We start from the raw sequence: 23,026 nt of genomic DNA on the forward strand, positions 1-23,026 counted from the left end.
TATCTCCCTGCGACTCCACTTTCAAGGAGCTATGAACCTGCACTCCAAGGTCTCTTTGTTCAGCAACACTCCCTAGGACTTTACCATGAAGTGTATAAGTCCTGCTAAGATTTGCTTTCCCAAAATGCAGTACCTCACATTTATCTGAAGTAAACTCCATCTTCCACCTGTCAGCTAGAGAAGTGATTGCTGGGCCTCTTGCTGAGATATTTGTATCATCGATAGTCACAGGTGAGGTGCCGGAAGACTGGAGGTTGGCAAACATGGTGCCACTGTTTAAGAAGGGTGGTAAGGACAAGCCAGGGAACTACAGACCAGTGAGCCTGACGTCGGTGGTGGGAAAGTTGCTGGAGGCAAGGACTGATTAGGGATAGTCAACATGGTTTTGTGCATGGGAAATCATGTCTCACAAACTTGATTGAGATTTTTGAGGAAGTAACAAAGAGGATTGATGAGGGCAGAGTGATCTATATGGACTTCAGTAAGGCGTTCAACAAGGTTCCCCATGGGAGACTGATTCGCAAAGTTAGATCTCACGGAATACAGGGAAAACTAGCCATTTGGATACAGAACTGACTCAAAGGTAGAAGACAGAGGGTGGTGGTGGAGGGTTGTTTTTCAGACTGGAGGCCTGTGACCAGTGGAGTGCCACAAGGATCGGTTCTGGGTTCTCTACTTTTTGTCATTTACATAAATGATTTGGATGCGAGCATAAGAGATACAGTTAGTTAGTTTGCAGATGACACCAAAATTGGAGGTGTGATTTCTAAAGGGATTTCTAACCCCAATTCCTGGTTCCATGTTTTAACAGTCATTCCATGTCTTTCGATACCTCGTTACATAATGAATGATAAAGAGTAATGACTGAGGGTGGACCCATTGGCCAAAGCACTCTTCTCTCCCTATCAATTAGTAGGGACTGTCTAAAAACGTGGTCTTCCTGTGTATATAATCTCGTATTTGGAAATACCAAAAAAGGTCTCCATTAGGCAGTCCAAACTTCTGGTGCAACTGCTCAAAAGACATCATAACCTCCCCATCGAACAGGTCCCCTAAGCAAGAGATACATCTGGACCGCCAGGTTTTAAATGTAGCGTCTGTCAGCCCTGGCTGAAAACCCGATGCTCCCACTATAGGAGTATAAGGAGAAGTTTTTTTGTAAGTCACCCTCATCTTACCGCATTATCCTCCAGGCTTTAATTGTATTTAATAAAATAGGGCTTTTGCAATAGTCTATAATAGCTCTCATCTTATCTAAAAATAAAAAATTGATGACGAGACACTTTGCTTGGGAGGTCTCAATGTCTAACCAAATCTTAGGGAAATGACAATGACCATGAAAACATCCCACTAGCTGTAAAACATGTGATAATGAAAGTGTGAAAATTTTCCCTCTTACCTTGCAAGATTTCATCACAAATCATATAATTTGTTTGAAGACTTGTTACGGTGACACTGAAGTATTCTTTTCATGTTCACAGATGCACTCTTTTCCACTACTTTCTTCAATTCAGGCCAGTGGTTAACTCCAATCCTCACATTAGTTCAGACTCCCAGTCTTCTCCCTTTTCATCCTATTGTTCTCCTTCAAAATAACACCCATCACCCTCTCACATAGTGCACACTAGATCATAAGACGTAGGTGCAGAAGTCGGCCTTTCAGCCTATGAATTCTGCTCTGCCATTCAATGAAATCTTGGGTGGTCATATAATCCTCAATTCCACTTTCCTGCCTTATTCCCGGAACTCTTGATCCCCTCACTGCTGAAAAAAACCTCAGCCTTCAATACAATTTAACAACCAAGCCTTGATAATCCTCTCTAAAAAGAATTCTACAGATTGATTACCCTCAGAGAGAGGAAATCTCTCCATATCTGTTTCAATCTATGAATCCTCTAATCCTAGGCTCTCCCACAATGAGAAGCATCTCTCCATACCTACCTTGTAAAGCTCCCTAAGAATCTTACGTGTTTTAATAAGATCAACTTTTATTCTTCTAAACTCCAATGAGTACAAGCCCAATCTACTCAACTTCTTAAGAAAATCAAGAGCTCTGATGGTAGCTTTTCTGCGATTCATATCTACTCTGTCTTCCAATAGTTATCTAATCTTCTATCCATGTGAATATGAAACCCTGATATCACGGACTCATCTTATTAAGTAGTCTTCCGATGGCCCCTTCACAAATGCATTCTGGAAATCCAATTACATTGCATCTATTAGTTCTCCTTTATCTATCTCTCTCATCACCTTCACGAAGAACTCTAATTTGTCAGACATGATTTCCCCTTCAGGAAGCTTTGCTGACCCTGCTTGATTGTATTGTGCATTTCCAGTTCATTCTGCTATTACATCTTTTATAATAGTCTCTAATGTGCTGGAGATCCAAATGAAAACAGAAACTGCTGGAAGAAATTAGCAGGTCTGACAGCACGTGTGGAGAGAAAACTGTCAACATTTTGAAACCAATGACCGTTCTTCAAGACCTTTAGCTTTTGTATCCTTCCTTTTTTGAGTAAGGATGTTATGTCACAGTTTTAAAATCATCTGGGGCTACTCCAGAATCTACAAATTTGTGAAAGATTACAGTCAGTGCATTCATTCTCACTGCAGCATTCCCATTCTCTAGTTTACCACAAACCTTTGCCACATTTTTTTTCTTTCAATGTGATATTATCCTTAAATTAATTGGTTGATCATGGTTACTTTATCTCATTCCCAGAATCATTCTTCATCACTGGGCTATGTATCTGTCATGAGTCAATAAGTATTCACTTACACATCTGCCATTGTGCCTCAACTTTATTTTTATGCTTAACTCCTTTCCAAGTCCACTCCAGCCAACTCTGCTCTCATCCCTTGTGGCTTCCCTTATTAATACTTAGCGTGATTGTTTCTAAGTTTATTACTCTCAATGAGCACTACATTTGACCATGTTATGGTCACTGTTTTGGAGGGGATCTTTGACACTGAGAACTTGTAAGGAGATCTCAGCTATCTGTAAGAATAATACGGTAATTATGGTAGGGGATTTTAACTTTCCAAACATCGACTGGGATTGCCATAGTGTTAAAGGTTTAGATGGAGAGGAATTTCTTAAGTGCATACAAGACAATTTTCTGATTCAGTATGTGGATGTACCTACTAGAGAAGATGTAAAACTTGACCTACTCTTGGGAAATAAGGCAAGGCAGGTGACTGAGGTGTCAGTGGGGGAGCACTTTGGGGCCAGCGACCATAATTCTATTTGTTTTAAAATCGTGATGGAAAAAGATAGACCAGATCTAAACGTTGAATTTCTAAATTGGAGAAAGGCCAATGTTGATGGTATTAGGCAAGAACTTTCAAAAGCTAATTGGGGGCAGATGTTCGCAGGTAAAGGAATGGCTGGAAAATGGGAAGCCTTCTGAAATGAGATAATAAGAATCCAGAGAAAGGATAATATCACATTGAAAGGGAAGGCTGGTAGGTATAGGGAATGCTGGATGACGAAAGAAATTGAGGGTTTATTTACGAAAAAGAAGGAAGCATATGTCAGGTATAGACAGGATAGGTCGAGTGAATCCTTAGAAGAGTATAAAGAAAGCAGGAGTTTACTTACGAGGGAAATCAGGAGGGCAAAAAGGGGGCATGAGATAGCTTTGGCAAATAGAATTAAGGAGAATCCAAACAGTTTTTACATATATATTAAGGACAAAAGGGTAACTAGGGAGAGAATAGAGCCTCTCAAAGATCAGCAAGGCAGACTTTGTGTGGAGCCACAGAAAATGGGGGAGATACTAAATGAATATTTTGCCTCAGTATTTACTGTGGAGAAGGATATGGAAGATATAGACTGTAGGGAAATAGATGATGACATCTTGCAAAATGTCCAGATTACAGAGGAGGAAGTGCTGGATGTCTTGAAACGGTTAAAGGTGGATAAATCCCCAGGACCTGATCAGGTGTACCCGTGAACTCTGTGGGAAGCTAGAGAAGTGATTGCTGGGCCTCTTGCTGAGATATTTGTATCATCGATAGTCACAGGAGAGGTGCTGGAAGACTGGACGTTGACAAATGTGGTGCCACTGTTTAAGAAGGGTGGTAAAGACAAGCCAGGGAACTACAGACCAGTGAGCCTGACCTCAGTGGTGGGCAAGTTGTTGGAGGGAATCCTGAGGGACAGAATGTACATGTATTTGGAAAGGCAAGGACTGATTAAGGATAGTCAACATGGCTTTGTGTGTGGGAAATCATGTCTCACAAACTTGATTGAGTTTTTTGAAGAAGTAACAAAGAAGATTGACGATAGCAGAGCTGTAGACGTGATCTATATGGACATCAGTAAGGCGTTTGACAAGGTTCCCCATGGGGGACTGATTAGCAAGGTTAGATCTCATGGAATAAAGGAAGAACTATTTGGATACAGAAATGGCTCAAAGGTAGAAGACAGAGGGTGGTGGTGGAGGGTTGTTTTTCAGACTGGAGGCCTGTAACTAGTGGAGTGCCACAAGGATCATTGCTGGGTCCTCTACGTTTTGTCATTTATATAAATGATTTGGATACGAGAATAAGAGGTACAGTTAGTAAGTTTGCAGATGACACCAAAATTGGAGGTGTAGTGGGCAGCAAAGAGGGTTCCCTCAGATTACAACAGGATCTGGACCAGATGGGCCAATGGGCTAAAAAGTGGTAGATGGAGTTTAATTCAGATAAATGCGAGGTGCTGCATTTTTGGAAAGCAAGTCTTAGCAGGACTTATACACTTAACGTTAAGGTCCTAGGGAGTGTTGCTGAACAAAGAAACCTTGGAGTGCAGGTCCATAGCTCCTTGAAAGTGGAGTCGCAGGTAGAGAGGATAGTGAAGGTGGCGTTTGGTATGCTTTCCTTTATTGGTCATAGTGTTGAGTACAGGAGTTGGGAGGTCATGTTGCGGCTGTACAGGACATTGGTTAGGCCACTGTTGGAATATTGCGTGCAATTCTGGTCTCCTTCCTACCAAAAAGATGTTGTGAAACTTGAAAGGGTTCAGAAAAGATTTACAAGGATGTTGCCAGGGTTGGAGGATTTGAGCTATAGGGAGAGGATGAACAGGCTGGGGCTGTTTTCCCTGTAGCGTTGGAGGCTGAGGGGTGACCTTGTACAGGTTTACAAAATTATGAGGGGCATGGGTAGGATAAATAGACAAAGTCTTTTCCCTGGGATCGGGGAGTCCAGAACTAGAGGACATAAGTTTAGGGTGAGAGGGGAAAGATATAAAAAAGAAACCTAAGGAGCAATGTTTTCACACAGAGGGTGATACGTGTATGGAATGAGCTGCCAGAGGATTTGGTGGAGGCTGATACAATTGCAACATTTTAGAGGCATTTAATAGGAAGTGTTTGGAGGGATATGGGCCGGCAGGTGGGTCTAGATTGGGTTGGGATATCTGGTCAGCATGGACAGGTTGGACCGAAGGGTCTGTTTCCATGCTGTATATCTCTATGACTCTATCTATCAATTCTGTCTCGTTAATTATTACCTAATCCAAAAATAACCTGCTTCCTGATTGAATTCACAACATATTGTTCTCGGAAACTGCCCCAAATGCATATGATGAACTCTTCCTCATGGCTACCTTTGCCAATTTGATTTACCCAATCTATGTGAAGACTAAAATAACCCATAATTAATGTACTACTTTTTTAATAGGCCCTCATTGTCCTTTCATTTATTCTCTGTCCTACAGGGCAGCACAGTGGCTCAGTGGTTCGCACTGCTGCCTTACAGCACCAGGGACCCAGATTCGATTCCAGCCTCGGGCAACTGTCTGTGTGGTGTTTGCACATTCTCCCCATGTCTGCATGGGTTTCCTCTGGGTGCTCCGGTTTCCTCCCACAGTCCAAAGATGGGCAGGTCAGGTGAATTGGCAATTCTAAATTGCCCACAGTGTTTGGTGCATTACTCATAGGAAAATGGGTCTGGGTGGGTTACTCTTTGGAGGGTCGGTGTGGACTTGTTGGGCCAAAGTGTTTGTTTCCGCACTGTAGGTAATGTAATCTAAGCTAATGTGAGGGGGTAGAAAGCCTACTTCCACGAGTGTATTTATTCCCTTATTATTTCTTAAATGCACCCATATGACTTCTGCATAATTTGATCCCAAGTAATTTTTTGCAGTCTTTCTAATAAAGCCAGCCCATCAGCCTTTGATTCCTACCTACCTTTTCATAAGTCACACAATCCTAAATATCTAAGCCCCAGTTCTGACTTCCTTGAATCCATTTCTCTGTAATGGCTGATCATACTCATTAACTTCTAATTATGTTATTAATTTGTTTAGTTTGTTCCAAATATTTCATGCATTTAAGTAAAGCACCATTAATTTTGCCTTTTTTCCATATTTTCAGCCCTTTGACTCAATTTGCTTTTTGTTTATGCTTACAAACTCCATTCCTCATCAAAATAGTTAATTTTGATCCTGCAATGCTGCCACATCTTTTTTCCTCACACCTGTGTCTGCAATTTAAGCTTGTTGACTTGAACTATCATTTCAGTGTGGGTCTCTTCTCTTCCCTCAATTTATGGTAGTATTTTACATTCCCCATTTTCACCAACGTGCTACATACTGAATCCAACCTTACCCTATCCTTTATTCCATGCTGATAAATTTCTATTCACCCATGCTATGTAACTCTCACTCAGTTGCGAGTAACTTTTTCAATGGCATCTGAGAGATGTGTCCTAAACACAATCATTTTCACCTGCTTCATCAATGACATTCCCTCCATCATTAGGTCAAGATTAGGGACTTTCATTGATGATTACAAATGTTGAGCTTCAGTCATGACATTTTCAAGTCCTGAAGTAGTCAATGTTTGTATGCAAGAAAGTGTGGACAATATCCAAGCTTGGGCTGAGAACTATCAAATAACAATTGTACCATGCAAATGCCAGACAATAACAATCTCCAGCAAAGGAGAATATAATGCTCACCCTTGTCATTCAATTACATTACCAACAATGAACTTCCGCTAATAAACATCCTGGGGGTCACCATTGACAAGAAACTGAACTGGACGAGCCATATAAATATATCCCCTGCCACAGCAGGAATTACAAAACCTACGCCCACACCTCCCCCGTCACCTCCATCCAAGGCCCTAAAAGAGCCTTCCACATCCATCAAAGTTTCACCTGCACATCCACCAATGTCATTTATTGTATCCGCTGCTCCCGGTGGTCTCCTCTACATTGGGGAGACTAGATGCCTTCTCGAAGAGCGCTTTAGGGACATCTCCGGGACACCGGCACTAATCAACCCCACCGCCCCATGGCCCAACATTCCAATTCCCCCTCCCACTCTGCCGAGGAGATGCAGGTCCTCGGCCTCCTCTACCGCCACTCCCTCACCACCCGACGCCTGGAGGAAGAACACCTTCATCTTCAGCTCAGAACACTTCAACCCCAGGGCATCAATGTGGACTTCACCAGTTTCCTCATTTCCCCTCCCCCCACCTTACCCCAGTTCTAACCTTCCAGCTCAGCACCATCCTTATGACCTGTCTTACCTGTTAATCTTCCTTCCCACTTGTCTGCTCCACCCTCCTCTCTGACCTATCACCTTCATCCCCACTTCCATCCACCTATTGTACTCTTGGCTATCTTTTCCCTAGCCCCAGCCCCCTCCCATTTATCTCTCCGCCCCGGAGGCTCCCTGCCTTCATTCCTTTTGCCCAAAACATCAATTTTCCTGCTCCACTGATGCTGCCTGACCTGCTGTGCTTTTCCAGCACCACTCTAATCTACACTCTGATTTCCAGCATCTGCAATACCCACTTCCACCATATAAATATATCTACTACAGCAATCTAGAGGCAAGGAATTCTAGAGCAAATAATTAGCCTCCTCTTTCCTCGACACCCATCTACCATCTACAAACCATGATGAAATACTCACCACTTGCATCCATAAGTATTGCTCTAACAACATGCAAGAAGCTGGATGCCATCCTGAACAAACCAGCCTACTTCATAGGCAAACCCAACCACCACCTTCAACATTCACCACCAAAGTGTGGTAGCAGGATTGCGCACCATCCACAAGATGCATTGCAGTACCTCACCAAGCTTCATTCAACAGCACCTTAGAAGGACAAGGGCAGGAATTGCATGGGACCATCATCACATGTAAGTTCCTCACTGAGGCACTCACTATTCTGATTTGCAACTGTGTTGTCATTTATTCACTTCTGCAGGATCAAAATCCCAGAAGCTCCTTCTTAACAGTACTCTGGTTGTTCTTGCATCCCAAGGACAGCAGTTTAGCAATATCTTCTCCAGGTAATTAGGAATGGGCAATAAATGCTAGCCCAGCCACTGACATTCACATCCCACGAATATTTTCTCAAAGTGGGATGGATTATCATGATGATAGCACAAACTTGGTAGCACTACTGTCATGGGTTCAAACTTCTCTCCAAGCCTTCAGTACATAACTGAATTCCACATTTCTGTCCACCATATAAAATTTCAATGGAGGAACAAACCTTCCACAACATCACAGAATAATTTGAAAATGGTAACTGTGAATTAAAATAGAAATAAAAAAGAAGTCACAACAAAGATATGGCATCATTTTTCGTTATGTCTGAAAACACAGTACCACTGAAATGGTTCAGTTTATTTCCCAAATACTAATATGGTAATGATTTGAAATAATGTTCCCTTTGGGAGCCATAAGAAAGCAGTATTATACTGAAGGGCAAGTTGCAACGAAGTGCTGGGAACTCCAGCTTACTAATAATTATTTAGCAAAATGAATCATTTACCTTATGATTTTTGGATAACATTATCTAATGCTAATGATTCAGAAGCTTTTAGATAGCCATAAATAACACACTTTATTTTGAAGGTGGTGGTTAACCTCATGCACAGTTACTGCAATAAGAAAATGGTCTGTGCAGTAGATCCTTTACTTTCATTTTGCTTCCCATTAGCCAGCACTGCAAGTAACAACACTTAGTACTAAGATATTCTGTACACTGAAAACTACAAAGGAATCTTATGACTGAGTTCAGACATGTCAAGATTCAATGCATTTTGCTTTAAAAACCTAACTTGTTTCAAGTGTCTTGCTCTGAATAGGTAGCACAATTTGATCGACTTAAATAGATTTGCAATTCCTCTCACTTTTTATTAATGTATAGGCCTTTCCTATCACAATACTTCAACGGTAATAGCCTTGCTTTTGAACATTTCCATATTGGGTGTGCTTCATTTTATGAACCAGGAGATTTAAAAAAATGTTTATCGAGAATATTATGTGGAAATTAATCTCTGTTCCTTACACTGATTAAATGCACTTCATAAAATCCAGATGATTTCTTATTTGTAATAGTTACAAGTTTTGCATTCAAAATGTATTTCGGCTCACACCCTGCCTGTCACATTTATGGTTATCCCATTTACATCCATGCAAATTATCTGGCTCAACCTCCAAATAAGATGGTGAAAGTGAGTACGGCAGATGCTGGAGATCAGAGTCAAGAGTGTGGTGCTGGAAAAGCACAGCAGGTCAGGCAGCATCAGAGAAGCAGGAAAATTGACTTTTTGGGCAAAAGCCCTAACGCTAGGTACTAGCTCAGTAATTACATATCTCAAGACTATATCTAATACCACCATATCTGAGAAATTCCCAAATAAAAATATGTTCCTTCCTAATGTTGTAGAATGAAAGACAACCCAAACAACCACATTCCATGTTTCCAAAAGATGAGAAATAATTTCCAGATATTCTGTTAGCTCCAACCCTTAGAGATTACATCAGCACACTCACCCCTAGTAGGTTCACACCAATCCTTATAGATCTGAAGACTCTTAATCTGGTTCTGCAATATAGAAATCTCTCATATTAACTCTCGAACTATATCCCACTACTCTTCAGAAACCTTTCAAGCTTTCAAGCTTCAGATTTCCTATTCACATCCCAACAAATCAACAATACCCGTGTTACCCCAACATCAAATCCCTATTACCTAGATTGTTAAACCTCCTTACTGTTTCTAAATACCTGTCACCTATCTGCAACCCAGTACTTTCCCAATAATTTCTTCAACCCCACAAGATTAAATGTTATGCATTTAATCACAATCCAGGCTTTGAGCTTATAATTTAAGTAAATATTTCGGCAGTACAGTGAGCTTTCCATGTGTTTTTAGTCAAAGTTTCTTCGTCAAAGAACCAGAAGTGAAATCAGCTTGTCAGTGATCATATTTGCTGTATGTGTAACCTTGAAATGCACAACATCTGTTTTCATGTCAAACATGGGTGTAGTTTGGGAGTAATTCATCTGTTGTAAGCACTAAGATATTGAGGATGGGCAAAGATGCTATAAAACTTCTTCCTGCACATTCTATATGTTTAGTTTGTAACTAACACAATTCAACTGGAAGAACAAGATATGCATACCTGAATGGGTGGGATGGGTGGGTGCAGCTCCAACACTAAGATGCTCAATACTATCTAGGACAAAACAGTCCACTTGATTGGCATTCAACCTCTACCAACAATATTCATTCCTTTTGCTATAGTGCATATTGGCAGAAGTGCCTACCATCTAAATGATGCACTGCAGTAACACACTAAGCCTTCTTTGACAGCACTTTGCAAACTGAACTTCACTAGATCAACAGATAAAAAGAGTACCAAGTTGAAGGGAGTACCACCACTTGCAAATTCCTTCGAAAATGCACACACTTCCTGACCTGGAACCATATTACCTTTGCTGGTTCTTTATTGTCACTGGGTCAAAATCCTGGATCTCACTTCCTAACAGCACTGGGAGTGACCCGACACCCCAAGGACTGCTGCAGTTCATGAAAGAGTTTCCCCATCTTTCTGGCATAAAGAATTCCAAAGATTCACAACTCCTTGGTCAAAGACATTTTTCTTCCTCGGCCCTAAAAGTTCAATCGAGTATGAGGCACAAACTGATGATAAATTGGGGAATATTGCATAAAGGGATGACAGTGGATAGGCAGTGGCAAGTATTTAAAAAGTGCTTGGAGGAACTGCAGCAAACTTTAGTTCCTTTCTGGCACAAAAAAAATGGAAAAGATGGACTGGTCACAGCTAACAAGGGAAATCATACTTGGATAGTATTAGATGCAAGGAAGGGGCATACAAATTGGCCTGAAGAGGAAACAGACCCGAAGATTGACAGCAGTTTAGATTTCAGCAAAGGATTACAAAAGGGATTGACTAAGAGGGGAAAAACTGAGTATGAGAGTAAGCCTGCAGAGGAGATCAGAGCTGATTGTAAAAGCTTCTATAGATATGTGGAGAGAAAAAGAATTGTGAAGACGACATAATGGCTCAGTGGTTAGCACTGCTGCCACACAGCATCAGGGAGCTGGTTAAATTCTGCCTTTTGGCAAGTGTTTATGTGAAATTTGTATATTTTCCCTATGTCTGCATGGGTTTCCTCCAGATGATCCAGTTTCCTTCCACAGTCAAAAGATATGCAGGTTAACTGGATTAGCCACGCTAAATTGCCCGTTGTGTCCAGGGAGTGCAGACTATGTGCATAAGACACGGGAAATGCAGGGTTACAAGGATAAGGTGCGCCTCGGTGGGATGCTCTTTGGAGGCGCGGTGTGAACGGCCTGCTTCCACACTGTAGGGATTCAATTACAAATGAGGGTCCCTTACAATCAGAAACAGGGGAAGTTATATGGGGATCAAAGAGATGGCAGATCAATTAAAAACATATTTCAGTTCTGACCACACAAGAAGATACAAATCACATCCCAAAAATGTAGGGGAACATAGGGTCCAGTGAGAAAGGCACGGAAGGAAATCAGTATTAGTGGGGAAATGATATTGCAGAAACTAATAGTTTAAAAGGCACAGATCCCCAAGCATCCAACAATTCCAGAGTACTTAAGGAAGTGGCTCTCGAAATAGTGGATGTATTGGTTATCATCTTTCAAGACTCCATAGACTCTGGAACAGTTCCAAAGGATTGGAGGGTAGCTAATGTAACCCAACTACTTAAAAAAGGAGGTAGAGAGAAAACTGATTTATAGACCAGTTAGCCTGACATTGATAGCAGGGAAAATGCTGGAGTCCGGTATAAAAGAATTAAAAGCACAACACGTGAAAAACAATGATGGAACTGGACGGAGAGAGCATAGATTTATAAAAGGGAAATCAAGCTTCACAAATCTGTTGGAATTTGTCGAGGATGTAACTAGTAGAGTTGTTCGGGGGAACCAGTGGAAAATTAAAGTGTTTGAGATTGGAGGTAGAGTACTGACATGGATAGAGAGCTGGGTGGCAGACAGGAAGCAAACAAAGAATAAACGGGGCTTTATTTGAGTGGTGAGCAGTGATCATTGGGGTACTACAGGGACGCAGGCTATTCACAAAATATATTAATGATTTAAATGATGGGAACAAATGCAATATCTCCAGGTTTTCAGACAACAAAAAACTGGTGGGAGTGTGAAGTGGGGAGGATAAACAGATGCTTCAGTGTGATTTGGACAAGTTGAGTTCATAGGCAGATGCAATAGTGGCTGAAGGACCTGAACTGAAGGAAATTTATATTAGGCAGGAGATGGTGTTGGGGAGACTGTTAGGTCTGAAGGCTGATAAGTCCCTGGGAACTGATGGTCTGTATCCCAGGGTACTGAAGGAGGTGGCTCTAGAAATCCTGGATGCATTGGTGATTATTTTCCAATGTTCTATAGATTCAGGATCAGTTCCTGCAGATTGGAGGGTGGCTAATGTTGTCCCACTTTTTAAGAAGGGAGGGAGAGAGAAAACAGAGAATTATAGACCAGTTAGTCTGACCTCAGTGGTGGGAAAAACACTGGAGTCAATTATAAAAGATGAAATTACGACACATCTAGATAGCAGTAACAGGATAGATCAGAGTCAGCATGGATTTATGAAGGGGATTAGTCATGCTTGACTAATCTTCTGGAATTTTTTGAGGATGTAACTCAGAAGATGGACAAGGGAGATCCAGTGGATGTAGTATACCTGGACTTTCACAAAGCGTTTGATAAAGTCCCACATAGGAGGTTAGTGAGCAAAATTAAGGCACATGGTATTAGGGACAAATACTAACATGGACTGAAAATTTGTTGGCTGACAGGAAACAAATAGTGATAAACTGCTCCCTTTCAGAATGGCAGGCGGTGACCAGTGGTGTGCCGCAGGGATCAGTGCTGGGACCGCAGCTTTTTTAATGCTACATTAATGATATAGATGAAGGTATTAAAAGTAAATTTGCGGACGACACGAAGGTCGGTGGAGTTGTGGATAGTGACGAAAGATGTAGTAGGTTGCAGAGAGACATAGATAGGATGCAGAGCTGGGCTGAGAGGTGGCAAATGGAGTTTAATATGGACAAGTGTGAGGTGATACATTTTGGACAGAGTAATTGGAATGCAAAGTACTGGGCTAATGGTAAGATTTTTGGGAGTGCAGATGAGCAGAGAGATCTCGGTGTCATTGTACACAGATCCCTGAAAGTTGCCACCCAGATTGATAGGGTTGTTAAGAAGGCATACAGAGCTTTGGCCCTTATTAATATAGGGATTGAGTTCCGGAACCAGGAGGTTATGCTGCAGCTGTACAAAGCTCTGGTACGGCCACACTTGGAGTACTGTGTACAGTTCTGGTCACTGCATTATAAGAAGGATGTGGAAGCTTTGGAACGGGTGCAGAGGAGATTTACTAAGATGTTGCCTGGTATGGAAGGAATGTCTTACGAGGAAAGGCTGAGGGCCTTGAGGCTGTTCTCATTAGAGAGAAGGTGGTTGAGAGGTGACTTAATAGAGACATACAAGATAATCAGAGGGTTAGATAGGGTGGACAGGGAGAGCCATTTTCCAAGTATGGGGACGGCAAACACGACACAACTTTAAAGTGAGGTGAGATAGGTATAAGATAGATGTCAGAGGTAGTTTCTTTACTCAGAGAGTAGTAAGGGTATGGAATGCTTTGCCTGCAACGGTAGTAGATTCGTCAAGTTTAAATGCATTTAAGTCGTCATTGGACATGCATATGGACGTACATGGAATAGTGTAGGTGGGATGGGCTTCAGGTTAGTATGACAGGGCGGTGCAACATCGAGGGCTGAAGGGCCTGTACTGTGCTGTAATATTCTATGTTCTATGTTTAATATTAGCAAATTTGGGTGGCAGGGTTAAATGTGAGGAGGATGTTAGGAGAATACAGGGTGACCTGGACAGGCTAGGTGAGTGGACGGATGCATGGCAGATGCAGTTTAATGTGGATAAATGTGTGGTTATCCACTTTGGTGACAAGAACAGGAAGGCCGATTACTACCTCAGTGGAGTCAAGTTAGGTAAAGGGGCAGTACAAAGAGATCTTGGTGTTCTTGTACATCAGTCAATGAAAGCAAGCATGCAGGTACAGCAGGCAGTGAAGAAAGCCAATAGCATGCTGGCCTTCATAACAAGAAGGAGTTGAGTATAGAAGCAAACAGGTCCTTCTGCAGCTGTACAGGGCCCTGGTGAGACCGCACCTGGAATATTGTGCGCAGTTTTGGTCTCCAAATTTGAGGAATGACATTCTGGCTATTGAGGGATCACAGCATAGGTTCCCGAGGTCAATTCCCGGAATGGCAGGACTATCTTACGCTGAAAGATTGGAGCGACTGGGATTGTATACGCTTGAGTTTAGAAGGCTGAGAGGGGATCTGATTGAGACATATAAGATTATTAAAGGATTGGACACTCTGGAGGCAGGAAACATGTTTCCACTGATGGGGGAGTCCCGAACCAGAGGACACAGTTTAAAAATAAGGGGTAGGCCACTTAGAACAGAGTTGAGGAGAAACTACTTCACCCAGAGAGTGGTGGGTGAATGGAATGCTCTGCCCCAGAAGGCTGTAGAAGCCAAGTCTCTGGATACTTTCAATAAAGAGTTGGATAGAGCTCTTAAGGATAGTAGAATCAAGGGCTATGGGGATAAGGCAGGAACAGGATACTGATTGAGGATGACCAGCCATGATCATAATGAATGGTGGTGCTGGCTCAAAGGGCAGAATGGCCTACTCATGCACCTATTGTCTATTGTATGGCAGACAAAGTATATTATAGATAAATGTGACATTATTCACTTTGTAAGCAAAACCAGGAAGGTTTATTATCTGAATGCTGATAAATTGGGAAAGAAGGAGGTGTAATGAGATCTGGGTGTTCTTGTACACCAGTCGCTGAAAGTGAACATTCTGCTGCGACTGGCTGTAAAGAAGGCAAATGGCATGTTAATTTTTATGGTGATAATATTAGTATACAGAAACAGGGGTGTCTTCCTGCAATTGTACAGGAATAAAAATGGAGACTGCTGGTGAAACTGGTGAGGAGTCACCAGACTCGAAATGTTAACTCCGTTTTCTCCACACAAATGCTAATGTACCTGCTGGGTTTCACCAGCACTTTGTGTTTTTGATAAGATTTCCAGTATCCACAGTTCTGTTTCTGTGTTTTATTTTATGCAATTGTACAGGGCTTCGTGTCTTGCATGTTGGTTTGGTCTCCTTACCTGAGGATGGATGTTCTGGCTACGGAGGGAATGCGGACTACGATTTACCAGACTGATTCTAGGGATGGCAGGATTTAATTTGAAGAGAAACTAGATTGGTTAGGAATGTATTCACTGGAGTTTAAAAGAATAATGGGGGAGCACATAGAACCTGTAAAATTCTAACAGGACTAAATGAGGTAAACGCAGGAAGGATGTTCCTGATGACTGCTGAGTCCAGAACCAGGGGTAACAGTTTAAACATACAGACTAGAACATTTATGACTAAGATGATGAGCAACTTCTTCATCCAGACCGGGGTGAGCCTGTTAATCGCCTTCTTTCTTACTGATGTGCTGATCCTGCATCCCTCAAATGGATCTATACTATTATCCCCAGATCTCTCTACTCTTCAATCAGTTAGACACTTATTTTTCCAGGGATAAATAGCATTTTCTTTTATTGCAGCAAACTTTTTAAATCTTCTAAAGCAGCACCTCCCAAACATGCAGCCTTCACCATCCAGAATCACAAGGGCAAAGGAGTACATCACTTCTACTCACTTCTGAATCATACACTGCCTTGATATGAACATAAATCACTTACCCTCATAGTCACTAGGTCAACATACTGGAACTCCCTGCCAAACATCATTAGTATACAGTTGTAATAAGTTGAGAACAAGGCTCTGACAACAATTATGGGCTAAATGGATTGCAATAAGTGTCAGAGAATTAATTTTTGAAAAGCCATGAGAGATAGTAAGATCACGGGTAGGAGAGTTGCCTCAGTGGGAAAGATTTAGTAATTATTGGTGCAACCAGAAGATCACAACATGAATTGCAATGGGAATTGAAATCAAAGAGCTGAGGAAGAGACCAAGTTCAGCCACGATGTGTTTCACACTGAATATATTCACTACATAGATTCCCTACAGTATGGAACCAGGTCATTTGACCCAGCAAGCCCATGCTGACCCTCTAAAGAGTATCCCTCCCAGACCCACTCCCCTACCCTATCGCTGAAACCCTGCATTTCCAACAGCCAACGCACCTATCCTACACATCATTGAAAACTATGGGTAATTTAGCATGGCCAATGCACCTAATTTGCACATGTTTGGACTGTGGGATGAAACCAGACCACCTGGCGGAAACCCAAGCAGACACGAGATGTACACTCTCCACACAGACAGTTGCCGGAGGGTGGATTCAAACCTAGGTCCCTGGTGCTGTGAGGCAGCAGCGCTAATTACTGAGCCACCGTGCCACCCCCTAATTAAGAAAAATTAAAATTATAGTTCAGAAAATGTTAACAAACCATTTCTATTGTTTAGATACTCATGCCAGGGCTCCTTTACAGTGCTGCAACTAGCTTTCTTAACTCAATAGCAGTGTAAAGTAAATCTAGTACTGTTATAATAAGAGGCAGCACAACTGGCAAAACAGGACCATGAACAGCAAAATAGTTGATAGTAACCTGTGTAGGCAAGCAATACAGTATCCAATCAATGATTTAAGTATTAATAATAGAATGTAGGTTTAACCAGTCAGAATAAAAATGTGCAGATACCAACTTCCAAACAACTACATGTGGACAATCTTGCACGTGCAAAAATGTGTCTATTGTCAGTTCTACCATAAAATACACTCCATAATATAGATGGTCTCACTCCACAGCATCAGGAGCTCTGAGCGTAACGAAGTTCTGTACTACAGCTTAAATGGAACTCCTCAATTGCATTACATTAACAGATGATTTTGCAATTTCAACTTTTTTTTTTAAAAAATGTATCTTTGTAAACAGTATCTTTATATCTCTGAATGTAAATATTCATGTAATTTTGAATGCAAGGCCATATGCCCATTTTCTTTTGCACATATATAAGGCATAGAGATCCATAGCACGGAATCAGATCCTTCGGTTCAACTCATCCATGCTGACCAGATATCCTAAACTAATCTAAACTATTTGCTAGCACTTGGCCTATATTCCTGAAGAAGGGCTCATGCCCGAAACGTCGATTCTCCTGCTCCTGGGATGCTGCCTGACCTACTGCACTTTTCCAGCAATACATTTCCAGCTCTGATCTCCAGCATCTGCAGTCCTCACTTTCTCCTATATTCTTCTAAACTCTTCCTATTCATATACCCATCCAGATGCTTTTAAAATGGTGTGATTGTATCAGATTCCACCACTTCCTCTGGCAGCTCTTTTCATACATGCACCACCCTTTGTGTGAAAAAGTTGTTCCTTAGGTCCTTTTTATATTTTTCCCCTTTCATACTAAACCAATGCCCTCTGGGTCTGGACTCTCCCATCTCAGGGAAAAGACCTTGTCTATCTATCATATCCATGCCCCTCATAATTTTATAAACCTCTATAAGGTCACCCCTCAGCCTCCGGCACTTCAGGGAAAACAGCCCCAGTCTATTCAGCCTCTCCCTATAGCTCAAACTCTCCAACCCTGGAAATTCCTTTGTAAGTATTTTCTGAACCCTTTCAAGTTTCAGAACATGTATATCCATTGTTCTTTATCACAAAAGGCTCCGGCTGTGCTGTCTCTTTAACCTAATGTAATGTCAAAATCTTTTTTAGGAGAAACACAGAAATACATAAATTAAAAAGCATCCATTGTTATATTTAAATTTGTTTGATGTTTCTGAGTAATCCTCAGCATGATCAAAAATTTAATTATGTTATTTATCCATCTGAAATTCATCCTGCATGATATTTGTAATTACATGCATTTCTGCACACCATAGCAAAAAAAAGAGAATACAGTAAATTTTATCATGGGATTCAATGCACTTTTAGGTCCTAAGTCATGCTGCAGCTTGTCACTTACCAACAGCATTTGAAATTCTTATCAAATATTTTATTTTATTTTCTCAGTTTCATAAAAACCTTCAAAACATGCAACCGATGCATTAGATTTTACAGTATGTGGAGATAGCTGAGCTGCACTGATGGCTTTATTGATAAGTGCACTGATTAGAATGGAACTGAGCCAACCATCCCAGATTTATTCTTAGTCAGTATCATTTAAGAAATGTAGTTCTGTAGACCTAACTTTATGATAGCCCCAGTGTATACCTGCATTTCATCCTGGCTGACTTGATCCTTGGTCTCATCTCAGCTAAGCACTCTGCTGCGACAGCAGATAAGGTGTAACAACTCTCAACACCCCTGAAAAAGGGAGGCAAAAAAAAAGTTAAGAACCACACTTCTTGCTCATAAACACCATCTAGTGAACCCTGTTAGCAGTTCACATATGTGAACAGCTGGTGGGTATCAGATTAAGATCTGCTATGATCTTTCCACTGAGGAATAACCTATGCACACTCAGTTTCTACACAGATGCATTAAGAATGAAGTGCGGACAAAAATGTAGCAAGGTTGATATTTTCCTTGTAATTGTACCCATCAAGCGTCACTGCATTCAGAAAGGGGAGAAACAAAATAAGGATAAAACAGCAAGCACGTTGGGAGCAACACTCGAAGTAATGGGATCAAATGATGTTCATAAATCACTTAAGATTTTTTCTCAGTTGCTGATATCATCTCAAATATTTGACTAGATTGCTACCCAGCAATTTACTCGTATCAATTATCGTTTGCGTAATACATATGATTGTTTACCAGTATATACACACTGTCCATTACTTTTGTTAAAACGGAATTGTCACTTCCTATCTGAACTAACAGAACATTTCACTCTACTTCCTAAAATCCTTCTTCCTAGGATATAAAGTATACACAAACAAGGCTTAATATTGTGATGGCGGTTACAGAAATCAGAACAGAAAAACTCAGCAAAGATCAAAGATGATGGAATTATTTAACAAACAAAAAAAAGCACAGCTGTAACATAATCGCAGGGATCTATTTCATTTATGATCGCCTAAATTACTGCATTTCAGGACAATCAGATCTATCTTTGTCTGTAAAATTATCAAATCATGTAAATTTTTATTGTGTAAATGTATACATTATGTTGCACTATACATTGTCAAACATGCATCTTTGCTGAAAATGTGTTGCTGGAAAAGCGCAGCAGGTCAGGCAGCATCCAAGGAACAGGAGAATCGACGTTTCGGGCATAAGCCTTTCCTCAGGCCTGAGGAAGGGCTTATGCCCGAAACGTCGATTCTCCTGTTCCTTGGATGCTGCCTGACCTGCTGCGCTTTTCCAGCAACACATTTTCAGCTCTGATCTCCAGCATCTGCAGTCCTCACTTTCTCCTCGAAAACATGCATCTTTGCCTGGCAACAAGTTATACAATGATTAACGGTCTGCATAGGTACAAATTAACACTGCAAACTGCAGATTTTCCAAGTGATTGTACCTATGACTTACCAGAGACTGTAAAAAAGGAACAATCTTATTTATTTGGAACATTGCATTAACTTGTTCGGCTAAGTCACTTGAAACAAGTTATATTCTAACTTCCACACACCCCTACAGACTACTTAAAAATTTTTTGCATAACTTTAAAGTTTGATAGCTTTAAATGTACATTTGATGAAACAAATGTAAATAACATGTTAAAGCATCATTCATTTTTTAATGTTAATCTTGTTAAGAATGCTGAAACTGAAAATAGTACCAGAAAGTGAACTGGTGGAACATCAGATAAAACAATGTATCATAAAAGATGCCAGTACTGTTAAAGAATAGGAATGTAAATTGTATGGTATTCAAACTGTAGGAACTTTGATGTGCCAATTACAGTTTGGTTTTCACACACACACAGAGTTTTTAAAGTTACACAAAAGGTTTCATCTTGGAAGGCCAAGGACAGCAAACGCAAGGGCACCACACTACCACGAGGCTCACCTCCAAATCATATATCCTCCTTGGTTTTTCTATTGTGGTTCATTCATGCCTAGGTCAAGTTCTCAGAACTCCCTAGCTATCATCACCATGAATGCACCTACCCACTCAATTTGCAGAGTTTAAAAGAGGCAACTCACCACCACTTTTCAAGTGCAATTAGAGATGTACAATAAATGCTGACTTTGACAGTGTTTCCACATTTTGAGTGAATATATTTCACTTCGATAAAACTAGCAGAAAAGAAAACTTAGCAATGAGTTAAAGGGGCCTTCCATCACCCTTACCCCTGCAAGACAATTCACTGTGTTACTAAAATGGAGAATTTGATTTAATCAAAAAGGCAATGTAAATCACAAGCTAGTGCCACAGAAACTTTTAATTTTAATAAGGAGGTCAAAAATATGCATGACACATACATTTCCTATAAAGATCAACATGGCATCTCAACGTTTTCAAGAAATACTGAGAGTCATAGAATCTTAAAGATATATAGCACGGAAGTAGACTTCAGTCCTACCAGTCCATGTTGAACATAATCCTAAACTAAACTCGGCTCCTGGCCTATATCCCTCCAAATCTTTCCTATTCACATACGTGTCATTTAAACGTTGTAACTGTGCCCACATTCACCACTTCCTCAGGAAATCCATTCCATATGCGAACCATCCTGTGTAAAAAATTTGCCCCTCATGTCTTGTTTAAATCTTGCTCCTCTCAGCTTAAAATTTTCCTCCCTTGTTTTAAAATCTCCCATCCTAGGTAAAAGACACCTACCATTAACCCTATCTGTACTCCTCATGATTTTATAAACCTCTATAAGGTCACTTCTCAATGTCCTACACTCTAGTGAAGTAACTCGCAGCCTACTCAGCCTTTCTTTATAATTCAAATCTTCCAAACACGGCAACATCCTAGTAAATCTCTTTTGAACCAGTCTAGCTTAACAATATCTTTCCTATTACAGAGCAACCAGAACTGGACACAGTACTCCAGAAGAGGCTTCATCAACGTCCTGTACAACTTCAACATATTTTCCCAACTCCTATACTCAAAGGACTGTGCAATGAAGGAAACCGTGCTAAATGTCTTAACCACCCTGTCTATATGTGACCCCAATTTCAAAGAATCATGTACCCGAATCCCTAGGTTCCGCTGTTCCACAACACTACCGAAGAAGCTACTTTTAACTGTAGAAGTCCTGCCCTGTTTGTTTTACCAAAACGCAATACCTCGCATTTATCCAAATCGAACTCCATCTGTTATTTTTCAGCCCATTGACCATTTGATCAACATCCCTCTGCAATCTTAGAAAACCTTCTTCACTGTCTACTCTGCCACCAATGTTGGTGCCTTCTGCAAACCTACTAACCATTCTTTCTATATCCTCATCCAAATAAATGACAAACAGAAGAGGACCAGAACTAATCCCTAGGTCTCCGATCCGAAAAACAACCTTGTACCACCATTCTCTGTCTCCTGCCGTTAAGTCAATTATGTATCCAATTGGCAAGCTCATCCTGACTCCTATGTGACCTAATTTTACTAATTCTACCATGTGGAACCTTGTCAAAGGCTTCACTGAAGTCTAAGTAAACAACGTCTTTTGCTCTGCCCTCAATCTTTTTGGTAACTTCCTCAAAAAAAAGCTTAATCACGTTTGAGACCCAGTTTTCTTTGCACAAAACCATGCTGACTATCCCTAATCAATTTTTGCCTCTCTAAATGTTTACAAATTCTATCTTTTAGAATCACCTCCAACAACCATCCCACAACCAAGGTCAGACTCACAGGTCTATAGTTCTCCTCACAATCCTTCTTAAACAAAGGCAAAATACTGTTGTGCGGCATGGTGGCTCAGTGGTTAGCGCTGCTGCTTCACAGTACCAGGGACCTGGGGTCGAGTCCTGCCTCAGGTGATTGTTGATGTGGAGTTTGTACATTCTCCCAGTGTCTGCATGGGTTTCCTCTGGGTCCTTCAGTTTCCTCCCACATCCAAAGATGTGAGGTCAGGTGAATGGGCCATGCTAAATTGCCCATAGTGATAAGTGCATTAGTCAGGGGTAAATATAGAGTAGGGGAATGGGTCTGGACGGGTTCCTCTTTGGAGGGTTGGTGTGGACTTGTTGGGCCAAAGGGCCTGTTTCCATACTGTAGGGAATCTAACATAAACATTATCCAGCCTCCATGTACTGACAGATGATGCAAATATTTCTGCAAGGACCCTGCAATTTCCTCCCCTACTTCCTACAGCATTCTGGGACACATTAGATTAGGTCCCGGAGATTTATCCACCTTTATATTCTGTAAGACCTCCAGAACTTTCTCTTCTGTAATGTGAACTGTTTTAAAACATGAACATTTATTTCTCTGAGCTCTCTAGCCTCCATTTCTTTCTGCAAAAACTTGATGCAAAATAATCACGTAATATCTCTCCCATCTCCACTGGTTCAATCTTCCACAGAAATGGCACAGCCAATACCAAAAAATTCTGAAACAGGTTGCAATTTCTTAGGACAAAAAAAACACAAATATTTTTAAACCACAGAGCTTTTTTTTTGCTTCGCTAAGTCAAGGCATTGTGACAAAGTTAATCATTTCAAATGATTCTGTCTGGGATTAATCCACATTTGGTGTCAGAAAAACAAGAAGTCTTCAGATTTCCTGAATTT

General features: G+C 41.0%; 1 protein-coding gene across 11 annotated transcripts in view; it reads right to left on the reverse strand.

Annotated features, from left to right (window-relative positions):
- gtdc1 (glycosyltransferase-like domain containing 1) overlaps positions 1-23,026 on the reverse strand; it is a 370,690-nt gene that overhangs the window by 335,491 nt on the left and 12,173 nt on the right. The window contains exon 2 of one of the 11 annotated variants that reach the window (XM_043694103.1): positions 18,615-18,707. The exons of the other annotated variants lie outside the window; for them this stretch is intronic. The gene's annotated coding sequence lies outside the window, so the exon portion shown is untranslated. The remainder of the gene's footprint in view (positions 1-18,614; positions 18,708-23,026) is intronic. 11 annotated transcript variants of the gene reach the window in all.

The sequence above is a fragment of the Chiloscyllium plagiosum genome, chromosome 7, assembly GCF_004010195.1.
Source record: "Chiloscyllium plagiosum isolate BGI_BamShark_2017 chromosome 7, ASM401019v2, whole genome shotgun sequence".
Taxonomy (NCBI): Eukaryota; Metazoa; Chordata; class Chondrichthyes; order Orectolobiformes; family Hemiscylliidae; genus Chiloscyllium; species Chiloscyllium plagiosum.